Source organism: Eriocheir sinensis, chromosome 40 (genome assembly GCF_024679095.1).
Source record: "Eriocheir sinensis breed Jianghai 21 chromosome 40, ASM2467909v1, whole genome shotgun sequence".
Lineage (NCBI taxonomy): Eukaryota > Metazoa > Arthropoda > Malacostraca > Decapoda > Varunidae > Eriocheir > Eriocheir sinensis.
Window position 1 is genome coordinate 11,060,359 of NC_066548.1, and position 12,500 is coordinate 11,072,858.

The window sequence follows — 12,500 nt, forward strand, 5'->3', positions numbered from 1 at the left end:
AGATTTTCTGGGCAAGGTCTATGCAGGTGTGAAGGTTCAGTGGGTCGCTGTGTGGGGCATGGCGCGTCCTGGGCTTGCGTGAGATCAGACGAAGATGTGGGTGTGTGGGTGTCGGCAAGGCTGGGAGTCTTAAAACGAAAAGGATCAAACAGACGTGTGAATTCAGTAGGTCGGTGTGTGGGGGGATGTCACGTCCTGGGTGTCTGTTGTGGGGTGTGTGATGTAGATGGACTTTTCTTAGTAATTGGTTTTGTTGAGATTGTCAAGACGAGGGAGCGTGAGAGATCAGTAGGTCTGCCAATAGGTCTACCACTTTCTGGGTGTGTGATGGTGCAGGAGCAGACGGCGAACCTAGATCGGAGGGGGCCTATAGACGCAGGGTTGGTGTAAGCGAGGTGTAGCCGCGTGTGCTCTTGTTGTTCAAGAGGTAAATGGCAAAGACGGTGATCTACGGGTTGCTGCGCGTCACTGGCTCATTTTTGGGTCACTAATACGACTCGGGCAAAAAGGGAAATAAGTGACTAGAGCCCTGTCGAGACTGCAGCCGAGAACACCAATGGACGATCGTTTCGGGGTCAGTAAAATGTATTACAAAAATGTATTTCCCCATTAAGCGGGTTAATGCGAAGGTCACGCCTCTGTTGAACCTCCCATCACGGGCGATTAGAGGCTCGTTCGCTCGCGTAGGAAGTGGAGCCTCTCAGCAAACACCTCCACTCCTTATCGACGTACACACACACACACACACACACACACACACACACACACACACACACACACACACACACACACATGCACGAAAAAAAAGCCACCACTGATTACACCCCAAGAAAGTCGAGGCAGGTCGGTGCTTCCAGATATTCTCAGTAGTGATACGTTTTGTTATTTACTGACGACTCTCGAGAGGAAAAAAAAGAGTCTATGTACCGGCATGAAGGGAAAACGAAACACCTTCAGGCTTAAACTTTCTCCGCGTTGCAACACTTAATATTTAACAAGTATCTGACTAACGAACTGACAAATAACAAAGCAGAACATTCCATAACCAATTAACTGATCTCGGGAGGTTGATCAGGTCGGCCAGAGGAATGTCTAGGCCGAGGAAAAAAGGAGAGAAAGGTAGAGAAGGAAGAGAGAGAGAGAGAGAGAGAGAGAGAGAGAGAGAGAGAGAGAGAGAGAGAGAGAGAGAGAGAGAGAGAGAGAGAGAGAGAGAGAGAGAGAGAGAGAGAGAGAGAGAGATTAATTACTCAAAAGGTGCGAACAACTTTCACAGCACAAGACACGACAACAGAAACACACACACACACACACACACACACACACACACACACACACACACACACACACACACACACACACACACACATAATCCCCCCTATCCCCCTCCCCCACTTTTTCCACCCTTCAATCCCTCCCTCCCTCCCTCACTCCCTCACTTCCTCCTCCCGCGCCTCACCCTCGCCGGATCTTTCAAACACAAAAAACGGGAAGCCGCCGCCGGGGAAGAGAAAATGGGTAGCGGTTCCGAGAGATGATAAACAGGGACTCTTGGGCGAGGGTGTTGACGGTGGGTGACTTGACCGAGGCTCGCCGGAAACAGGGAGTGGCTGGAGGAGGAAGAGGAGGAGGAGGAGGAGGAGGAGGAAGAGGAAGAGGAGGAGGAAGAAGAGGTGGTGGTAAAGGAATGAGTATGTGCAGAGGAGATGGAAAAGATGATACCCTTAGAGAGAGAGAGAGAGAGAGAGAGAGAGAGAGAGAGAGAGAGAGAGAGAGAGAGAGAGAGAGAGAGAGAGAGAGAGAGAGAGAGAGAGAGAGAGAGAGAGAGAGAGAGAGAGAGAGAGAGAGAGAGAGAGAGAGAGAGAGAGAGAGAGAGAGAGAGAGAGAGAGAGAGAGAGAGAGAGAGAGAGAGAGAGAGAGAGAGAGAGAGAGAGAGAGAGAGAGAGAGAGAGAGAGAGAGAGAGAGAGAGAGAGAGAGAGAGAGAGAGAGAGAGAGAGATAGACAGAGAGAGAGAGAGAGAGAGAGAGAGAGAGAGAGAGAGAGAGAGAGAGAGAGAGAGAGAGCAGGGTAGGATTTTCGGGATAGAAGAGAGCGGGAGACAAGGAAAAAAGGCGAAAGTAGGAACAGTTAAGTAGAAAAAAAGATCTGATAGGCCAAAAAAAAAAGAGATAAAAAAATATATAGCGAAAAAGGATGAGAAAGAAGAAGAGGCGCTGACGAAGAAAAAGGAAGGGAAGACAGAAGAAGGCAACAGTAACAGGAAGACGAGAAATAAAAAGAAGAGAAAAGAAAAAGGGAAAAGAAAGTAAAAAATGGAAACAAAGTGAATCAAAACACTAATTAGAATCGCGTGAAGTTAGAAAAAAAAGGAAGAGAGAGAGAGAGAGAGAGAGAGAGAGAGAGAGAGAGAGAGAGAGAGAGAGAGAGAGAGAGAGAGAGAGAGAGAGAGAGAGAGAGAGAGAGAGAGAGAGAGAGAGAGAGAGAGAGAGAGAGAGAGAGAGAGAGAGAGAGAGAGAGAGAGAGAGAGAGAGAGAGAGAGAGAGAGAGAGAGAGAGAGAGAGAGAGAGAGAGAGAGAGAGAGAGAGAGAGAGAGAGAGAACAATCAGGTGAAAGGGGTGACAGATGGTGATGAGGGGAGGCGGGAAGGGGAGAGTGAGAGGTCAAGGAAGGGACGTATATGGAGGTGGTGATGGAGAAGAGGGTGATGGGTGTGTGGTGATGCGGGTGGTGATAGGCTGGGCGTGAGGTGCGACCCTTTGGAGGTGAGAAATGTGCTTAATGATGATGATGACGGTGATGATTGTAATAGTGATGAAAGGGATGGACGAGGAGGAGGAGGAGGAGGAGGAGGAGACAGAGGTTGATGTGTAAGAGAAAGGGGAGGAAGAGGAAGAATGGAATGGTGATAAGAGAGGAAAAATGGGAGGTGGAAGAGTTAGAGGAGGAGGAGGAAGAGGAAGAAGAGGAGGAGATAGCGGTGAATGTGTAGGAGGAAGAGGAGGAAGAGGAAGAATGGAATGGAGATAGCGGAGGAAAATTGGGCGGTGGAAGAGATGAAGGAGGAAGAGGAAGATGAGTAAGGAGATGAAAGAGGAGGAGGAGGAGGAGGAGGAGGAGGAGGAGGAGGAGGATATAGAGGTGAATGTGTAGGAGAAAGAGGAGGGATGGAATGGTGATAACAGAGGAAAAATGGGAGGTGGAGGAGTTGAAGGAGGAAAGGGTGGAGGAGGGGGAGGAGGAAGGGGAAGAGAATGAAGACAGTGAACAAAATAGCGAGGAGGAAAAATTGGCAAGGAGGAGAAACACAAACATGATCACACAACCTTAATCAGTGTTCTCCCCTCAGCCATTACCCCCACCCTTCTCTCTCTCTCTCTCTCGCAGGGTACCGTACACAAGGCCGTTTCACCATCACTAATATCACCACCATCACTACCACCATAAACCATTATTATCTCATAAACCTATTGACAGTGGTGTTCCACAGGGCTCTATCCTATCACCCGCTCTCTTCCTGTTATTCATCAATGATCTTTTTTCTATAACAAAATGTCCTATCCTCTCATACGCTGATGACTCCACTCTGCATTATTCAACTTCTTTCAACAGAAGACCCTCTCAACAGGAATTACGACTCCAGGCTGGAGGCTGCATCATTTCCGATTGGGGTAAAAGGAACCTTGTGTCCTTCAATGCCTCAAAAACCCAATTTCTCCACCTATCAACTTGACACAATCTTCCAAACACCTATCCCCTATTCTTCGACAACACTCAGCTGTCACCATCTTCAACACTAAACATCCTCGGTCTATCCTTAACTCAAAATCATAACTGGAAATTTCACATCTCTTCTCTCACTAAATCAGCTTCCTCGAGGTTGGGCGTTCTGTATCGCCTCCGCCAGTTCTTCTGCCCAGCACAGTTGCTATCCATATACAGGGGCATTGTCCGCCCTCGAATGGAGTATGCATCTCACGTGTGGGGGGCTCCACTCTCACAGCTCTCTTGGACGAGTGGAGTCTAAGGCTCTTCGTCTCATAAGCTCTCCTCCTCTTACTGATAGTCTTCTACCTCTTAATTTCCGCCGCCATGTTGCCTCTCTTTCTATCTTCTATCGATATTTTCATGCTGACTGCTCTTCTGAACTTGGTAACTGCATGCCTCCCCCCCTCCCGCGGCCCCGCTGCACGCGACTTTCTACTCATGCTCATCCCTATACTGTCCAAACCCCTTATGCAAGAGTTAACCAGAATCTTCACTCTTTCATCCCTCACGCTGGTAAACTCTGGAACAATCTTCCTTCTTCTGTATTTCCTCCTGCCTACGACTTGAACTCTTTCAAGAGAAGGGTATCTGGACACCTCTCCTCCCGAAATTGACCTCTCTTTCGGCCACCTCTTTAGATTCTTTTTGTGAGCAGCGAGTAGCGTTTTTTTTTATTATTGTTTACTTTTTTGTGTGCCCTTGAGCTGCCTCCTTCGCTGTAAAAAAAAAATACATAATTACCATCACTAGCACTACCACCACCACCATTTCTACCATCGCCATCACCAATACCACCACTAACATTACCATCACCAGCGCCACCATCATTACTGCCATCACCATTTTTTTTACAGTAAAGGAAGCAGCTCAGGGCCAAAAATAAATGGGGAAAAAAGCCCGAACCATTACTACCATCACCAATACCACCACCACTACTACTAGCATCACAAATATCACTATGACTCCAACAACCCCTACCTTCTCCCTATACTACTACTATTACTACTACTATTGTTACTACTACCACCACCACTACCACGAACTGAATAAGCAAATGTCAGCAGCAGAGGCTTTGAAGACATGTATACATACGTACATGTATTTTAACATTTTATTCCCACCCTGACGCACGGCCCAAGGCGAAATGAAGTATAACGACATATATTCCTGCTCACAGTATTTTGATGAAGCATCTGGAAATAAAAATGATTAACAAATGTATCACCAATGTCTTTCTTCTGTTATAAATGTTTAAATGATTGCAACTGCAAAGACAAGTGGCAGAGGATGTGCTTGCACAATTTTTCTATATTAATGGTGATAACAATAAAGAAAGCATAACAACAACAACAACAATAATAATAATAATAATAATAATAATAATAATAATAATAATAATAATAATAATAATAATAATAATAATAATAATAATAATAATGAAAATAATGAAGGAAAATTATAATAATAATAATAATAATAATAATAATAATAATAATAATAATAATAATAATAATAATAATAATAATAATAATAATAATAATAATAATAATAATAATAATAATAATAATAATAATAATAATAATAATAATAATAATAATAATAATAGTAGGTAATGATATTAATAACAATAATAATGATAATAATGAAAGTAATAGTAAAATAATATTAATCATGATAGAAATGGTAAACATGAAACTAATTCTTTAGTAATAATTATTATAACACCAAAAAATAATAATTATGACGATTATTATATTGAATAGCAGCAGCAGCAGCAGAATAAGTAGTAGTAGTAGGAACGTTACAATAACTGTGGCCATTTTTAAGTAATGTACTGTGAAGAATAGGAAATATCAATAAAGGAAAGACGCTTCTCAGAATGAGCGGCGTCTATTCCAAAGTTTCTCGTATGTTGTCGTGTTAACACGTCCAGACACGCCACGTAGGCAGGTAATGATCCCAGGAACACTTCCCCTGATGCCTCCAAGTCGTAGTTAAGAAATGAAAATATTGTGATGTTAAGACAGGGACACAGATTATTTTGGCTGTTTGGTTATACATTTTGTACTAATGGACGCTACAGAACTACTAACCCTTCCTGGAAATATAGGTAGATATAGATAGATAGATAGATAGATAGACATATAGATATAGATAGATAGATAGAGCAGATATACAGAAATAAAGACGAATAAAAAATATATATACAAGAATGACAAGGAAAGACGAGGAATAAACATGAGAAAAATAAGGAGGAAGCAGAGAAGGAGAGAAATTGGGAGGAGGAGGAGGAGGAGGAGGAGGAGGAGGAGTTTGGAGCGTGAGGACCCTTGGCTAAATATGGGACGTAGAAGAACAGGTTGAGGAGCACCCCCCCACCCACGAGCTTTTCACCCCCTCCCACCCACCCCCGTTGCCCCGTCCCATCACCGACCCAACCCTTCACTCACCCCCGCCCCGCCCCACCTGTCAATCTCACCTCCCCCCCATCCACCCCCGCCCCGTCCCACCTCATAACTACCATTCTTTTCCACTCTCCCCCCCCCCTCAAACGTCCCTTTCCATCCCTTCCTCTTCCCATTCCTGCGTCCATTCCATGTCTTCCTCATTTCCCTACCATCGCCCCAGTTTTGCTCTTTCACCTTTTTCCCGTCTTTTCTTGCTTCCTCCTCCTCCTCCTCCTTCCACTGTCCTCCACCTACAATCACGTTTTTCAACTTCATCTCACGGTTTCCTTCCCCCTTTCCTTCCCTTTCTCCTTCCCGCCCTTCACTAACCTCATTCGCCTATTATCTCCTTCATCTCACTCCATATATTTGATTCATCCATCTATTTCATTATCTAGCTATGTTTATATCTACTTTTCTATTAATCGTTCATTTATCAATTACCTCTTTAGCTACAATGTGATTACTGTCTAGTTAAGGTAGTGGTGCAATTTTGGATAAGGATTATTTTATTTTATTCTCTCAGTATTCATAAATCCTTGAACATAGATTTTTGTGTGTTTGTATATATATTTTTCATATATTTTTCCTTCAAGTACCAACCCTTATACACAATACCTCCTTCTAACATCTATTTCAAATTCTTCAAGCACTAACACTTATACACAGACCTCATCCTAACATCTATTTTTTTTTCTATACAAATATACCTATACCTATACAAATATCTCATTCTAACATCTATTTTTCTTCAAGCACTAACCCCTGTACACAAACTTCCATCAAGAATCGCCAGCATTCAATAATATACTACTGTCGCTATAGTTTATTTACCAGACTTCCTACATCTTGCGCCAGAATAAGTGGACTGACTGATACACTCCTGGATCCCGTCGTTCCGCTCCTCTGCATCCTAATCATAATCTTGCAGCGAATTAATACAAACCTTATCTCTTGTTGGTGACGGAAGGCAATAAAAAGGTGAATGCGCTGCTCGAAGAGTTTTTAGCGGATTTTTTTTTTATGCTTGTTTCCCGCGAGGTAAAATTTTAATGAATTAAAGAATACACGCAAGTTTTCTTCCTTTCCTGACGGAGGGTGAGAATGAGAAAGGGCAGGTGGAAGAGGAGGAGTAGGAGAAGGAGGAGGAGGAGTGGGATGATGAGGAGGCGGACGAGAAAATAACGAGGAGAAGAAATGAGAAGGAAGATGAAGACAAGGAGATGATAAAAAAGACGATGGGGAAAAGGAGTTTGATGAGGAGTACGAGTTAGAGGAAGAAAAATAAAATGAGAGGAAGGAAGAAGATAGTGAAAAGAGGCGGAATTTGACGAGGAAGAGGAAAATGAAAAAAAAAGCCCCTGAGGAGGAGGAGGACGAAGATGACAGGGAGGAGAAGGAGGAGAAGGAGGAAGAGGATGTGGGGGGGGAAGACGACTTGGAGGAGGGGCAGAGTAACGTTTGACGGGCATTCTGAAGGGAGGCGTGGTGTGGCGAGGCGTGAGAGAGAGAGAGAGAGAGAGAGAGAGAGAGAGAGAGAGAGAGAGAGAGAGAGAGAGAGAGAGAGAGAGAGAGAGAGAGAGAGAGAGAGAGAGAGAGAGAGAGAGAGAGAGAGAGAGAGAGAGAGAGAGAGAGAGAGAGAGAGAGAGAGAGAGAGAGAGAGAGAGAGAGAGAGAGAGAGAGAGAGAGAGAGAGAGAGAGAGAGAGAGAGAGAGAGAGAGAGAGAGAGAGAGAGAGAGAGAGAGAGAGAGAGAGAGAGAGAGAGAGAGAGAGAGAGAGAGAGAGAGAGAGAGATAGAGAGAGAGAGATAGAGAGAGAGAGAGAGAGAGAGAGAGAGAGAGAGAGAGAGAGAGAGAGAGAGAGAGAGAGAGAGAGCTCACCTGTCCCGAGCGAGGTGAGGTGAGGCAAGGTGACGGACGGGCGGACTGGCTGGCGGGTGACGGGTGGCATGGGTGGGTGGGCAGGTGGGTGGGCAGGTGGCATGGGGGGATGGGGGGTGGCATGGACGGGATGGATGGGAGTCGTCGTGAGTCTCCATCGCTCCCTCGCTCGTCGCGGTGCCACATAAATCACTGATAACAAGACGCGGCTCAAAACTCACGACTCTTGACCACGATTCCTCAAGTCTCTACCCTGATGAGGCGAGCTGACCCAGGCCACCTCTCTCTCTCTCTCTCTGTCTCTCCACAGCCTCCAGTATATTTTTTTTCCCGGATGACCGATGCGACCAAACCTTCGACTTGTTTTTCGTCTTGTGGTGATCTCAAGCTTTTCTCATGTCCTTCTTTTGACCAGCCTCTTCCTCTTCCTCCTCCTCTTCCTTCTCTCTCTCTCCTCCTCCTCTCCCTCCTCCTTCTCTTCTTTCACCTCTTCCTCCTCCTCCTCTTCCTCCTTCACCCCGTGCTCTTCCTCTCCCACATGACGCAGCAATGTCTTCTGAACAGCTGCTTGAGCATAAAAGGTTCCGGTGTTGAACTCTCAATTATTATGAAAACGTAGCATCTTCTTTTTACATACGAGACGTTTTTAGAGCCTCGCTTCATATTTTCTTCTCTCTCTCTCTCCCTCTCTCGCTCTCGCTCTCGCTCTCTCTCTCTCTCTCTCTCTCGCTTACTCCTAAATAGGAAGGATGGCAGGAATGGCAGGTGAGGGTTGGGTGAGAAGAGAAGGGGGAGAGGTAGCCAGGGGGTGGGGGTCATCGGGGGCGGGGGAAGGGAATGGGCAGGGAGGGTGAGGGGGAGGATGAGGGGGAAGAGGGGGCAGGAGTGGACTCTTGTTGGAGGGGAGAGGTTGTAGGGTAGGGAAGGGAAGAGACATAGGGGGGGGGGGGGTGAAGGTGTGAGGAAGGGAGAGGGGGGAGGGGGTAACTAACTGCACTCTCCGGTTCTCTCCTCCTGCCCCCCACGAGGCTGACTTGCAGTAAAATGTAAGCCGGAAGCCATACCAGCCCACCTGCTCTTCCTACCCGCTCGACGCCGCCTCTACCTTTCCGCTCCTTCCATCTCAAGTGTTTCCTTCCCTCCCGCTGCTCCTTTACTTCGCCTTGCCACCTTCCTCTCCTGCATACCCGCCACGGCATGGTTGCTCGCTGTCACTCCTTCCGACACTCCCTTTCCCTGCCGGTGCTCTCTGGCCTCAAACACTCCCCCTCCCTTACCCCGCTTGCTCTCTCTCCGTAAGTGTCTCCTACAAACCCTACATTTATATATATATATAGATATATATATATATATATATATATATATATATATATATATATATATATATATATATATATATATATATATATATATATATATATATATATATATATATATATATATATATATATATATATATATATATATATATATATATATATATATATATATATATATATATATATATATATATATATATATATATATATATATATATATATATATATATGATATGTACTGACCCACATTCGCCGCGTGATGGACGACGGTTCGAATCTCACGCTACCACTCGGATTTTTCGGTCACCGCCGAGTGGCTTAAAACTACCCATATGCTGTCATGAAGACCACCCATCAACCCGGACTCTAGAGGAAGCCGTCCAAGCGAATCAAGTACGAGTTCCGGGGGGCAGCATGAGCCAATGCACGATGGCGCCACGATAAACTCTCGCCTGCGCCAGCACGGGCGGGGCCGACCATCAAGCCCCACCTGGAAGAAGCCTTGGGCCGACCATCAGGCCCCACCGGGAAGATGCCTAACGGCGCAATAGGCCACAAAGTAATAAAAAAACAAAAAAAATATATATATATATATATATATATATATATATATATATATATATATATATATATATATATATATATATATATTTATTTATTTATTTATTTATTTATTTATTCATTTATTTATCTATTTATTTATTTATTTAAAATGATGGTAACAAATGCATGTTTATCTTGTGGTTAACTTAAATATATGTCTTCACAGTGAAATGAAGTTCCTGCATTAATGCATATAATTATCATTTTAATATTTCTCAATTAATTTCAGCAAGGACAAAAAGCCGTCACGCTTATGAAGCAAACAAAGGTCTTAATATTTTGCTGCGAGGAAATGTTCAGCAAAAGTACCATTGGGCACAGCCTCACAAAGACGAATGAGATGGCTGGTTGTCAAATCAATTTTCACTTTCTGCTCGCGGATATAATATGGGTTTATGACGGAAACCGGGAGAATGAAAAAGCTCATTATTCTCAAAGCAGACAGAAGAGTCCACCTCTCACGGCCTGCTAACGAGGCGCCCACTCGAGGCACCGAGCCATTGGGACGAGGCTGCGTGGCCACGGGAAGGGCGTAGGAAAAATGGTACCAGATGACCAAAGCGGTGAGTCTGTGAGAGGACGATGGAGGAGGAAGAGGATGAGGAGGAGGGGTAAAGAAAATATATAAGAGGAAGAGACGAAATAGGAGCACGAGCACACGGAGGAGCATAAGTGAGTCGCAGCAGAGTCTGAATGATTTAATCGCTCTGTGCCTCATCGCCAGGCCTCAGGACAAGCTGCTGCCTCCCTTCGATATACCTCGTCTTTCCCATCACCCGCCTCGCCTCGGACTCATCTTAATAAACTCCGTCTGTGGGTCAAGGCAGCAGCGAGGCAGTGATCATCAGACGCGGCGCCGAGAAACATGAATTAATCTTCGTCTATAGAGAAGCGGTTGCACTCACTCGTCACGTTCGGTCTCCTGCTGGACCCCGCAGCGTCCGGCTTTGCATAGCTGTTAGAGGCCTCAGATTACTTATACCTCAGGGATATTAAGAAGCGGATCAAGTCTCTGAGCCCGACATGTCCCATTATCGGCGCTTTTTGATATTGAGAAGACACGGAGCAGCCTGAGCACGTATACACACACACACACACACACACACACACACACACACACACACACACACACACACACACACACACACACACACACACACACACACACACACACACACACACACAGACCTCCACCTTCCCTTTACAAGTTTCAGTTATTATCCCACACAAGTTCAAAAGAAATAAAAAAATAACACATATAGGGACCAGTTCCTCCTATACATACCACGCTGCCTGCGGTACCTCGAAGCAATGAAAGCAGAAAAAAACATTACAAAGTAAACAAAGCAAAGCAAATTTCCGCCCAGAAGAAGGATGCGCAAAAAACTGTGCCCCGCGGTGAAGAAAAAAGAATAATTATTGGCGATGTTGCTTTTTTTGAAGTGTGACGAGGTGGGTGGCGAGAATGTAGCCATCTCAATGTGTGTGTGTGTGTGTGTGTGTGTGTGTGTGTGTGTGTGTGTGTGTGTGTGTGTGTGTGTGTGTGTGTGTGTGTGTGTGTGTGTGTCGAGTACTGCTGCCTGGGGAGTCACAGGGGTCGCGGGTCCACCAAGGCGCAACGGAGACAAAAACACATGCATGCGGGATAAAAATAAGGATTAGATAAAAGCACACGTCACTCCGCTGGTCGTGGGGCGCGGGCGTGTGAGGGGCAGGGCAGAAGGGGGGCTGAGGCGGCGCCTTAGAGGTACTCTGGTTATCCTTCTGGTTATATAATTCAACTCGCTCTTTACCGATCGGAGGGAAGCGAGTGTTTCTTTTCTACCACACTGAGCCGTTATCACTTTCACCTCCTCACGTTCCCTCCGTTTTTCTCTTTTTTTTCTATGCGCGGGAATAGCTTGAATGGTGCCGGGGTGAGGGAGTCCAAGCGGCCGGCTGGCGTTCTTCCCTCAGGCCGTCACTCAGTTACTAAGTCAGCCTGATCACGTGTTGGACTCGTAATCGCCAGCAGGTACCTTTCCGACATGAGCAAATGCTCTTTATCGTCGATCTCTGGGTACTGCCAGGACCTCACACAACACACACCCCATCCCCCTTGTTCAAGGGGGGACAGTAATCACTCCTAGTCAACGGAAAGAATCCGGCTTGAGCGGGCTCGAACCGCCGCCCTGTCAGACCGTGAAGCCTGGCAGCGCAGTGCTCTACCAGTTGTGTGTGTGTGTGTGTGTGTGTGTGTGTGTGTGTGTGTGTGTGTGTGTGTGTGTATCGTCGTTATCGTCGTCATAGAAGTAGTAGTAGTAGTAGTAAAATGGTACAGTGCTATTTTTTCCAGAGCCATTTTTAGTGCAGCTTTTTTTCGACATTTGCGTGACCTAAGAGGACACTCGTAGACAATGAGAGGGTATAAGGCTAGGGACATGATAATGAAAACATGCAACGACAGCATGAACCAAAACAATTGACAGGAAAAAAATGAATGAGATCT

At 45.4% G+C, this 12,500-nt stretch overlaps 1 long non-coding RNA gene across 1 annotated transcript in view; it reads right to left on the bottom strand.

Annotated features, from left to right (window-relative positions):
* Positions 1-12,500, bottom strand: part of LOC127009356 (uncharacterized) — a 69,769-nt gene that overhangs the window by 39,007 nt on the left and 18,262 nt on the right. The window lies entirely within an intron of this gene.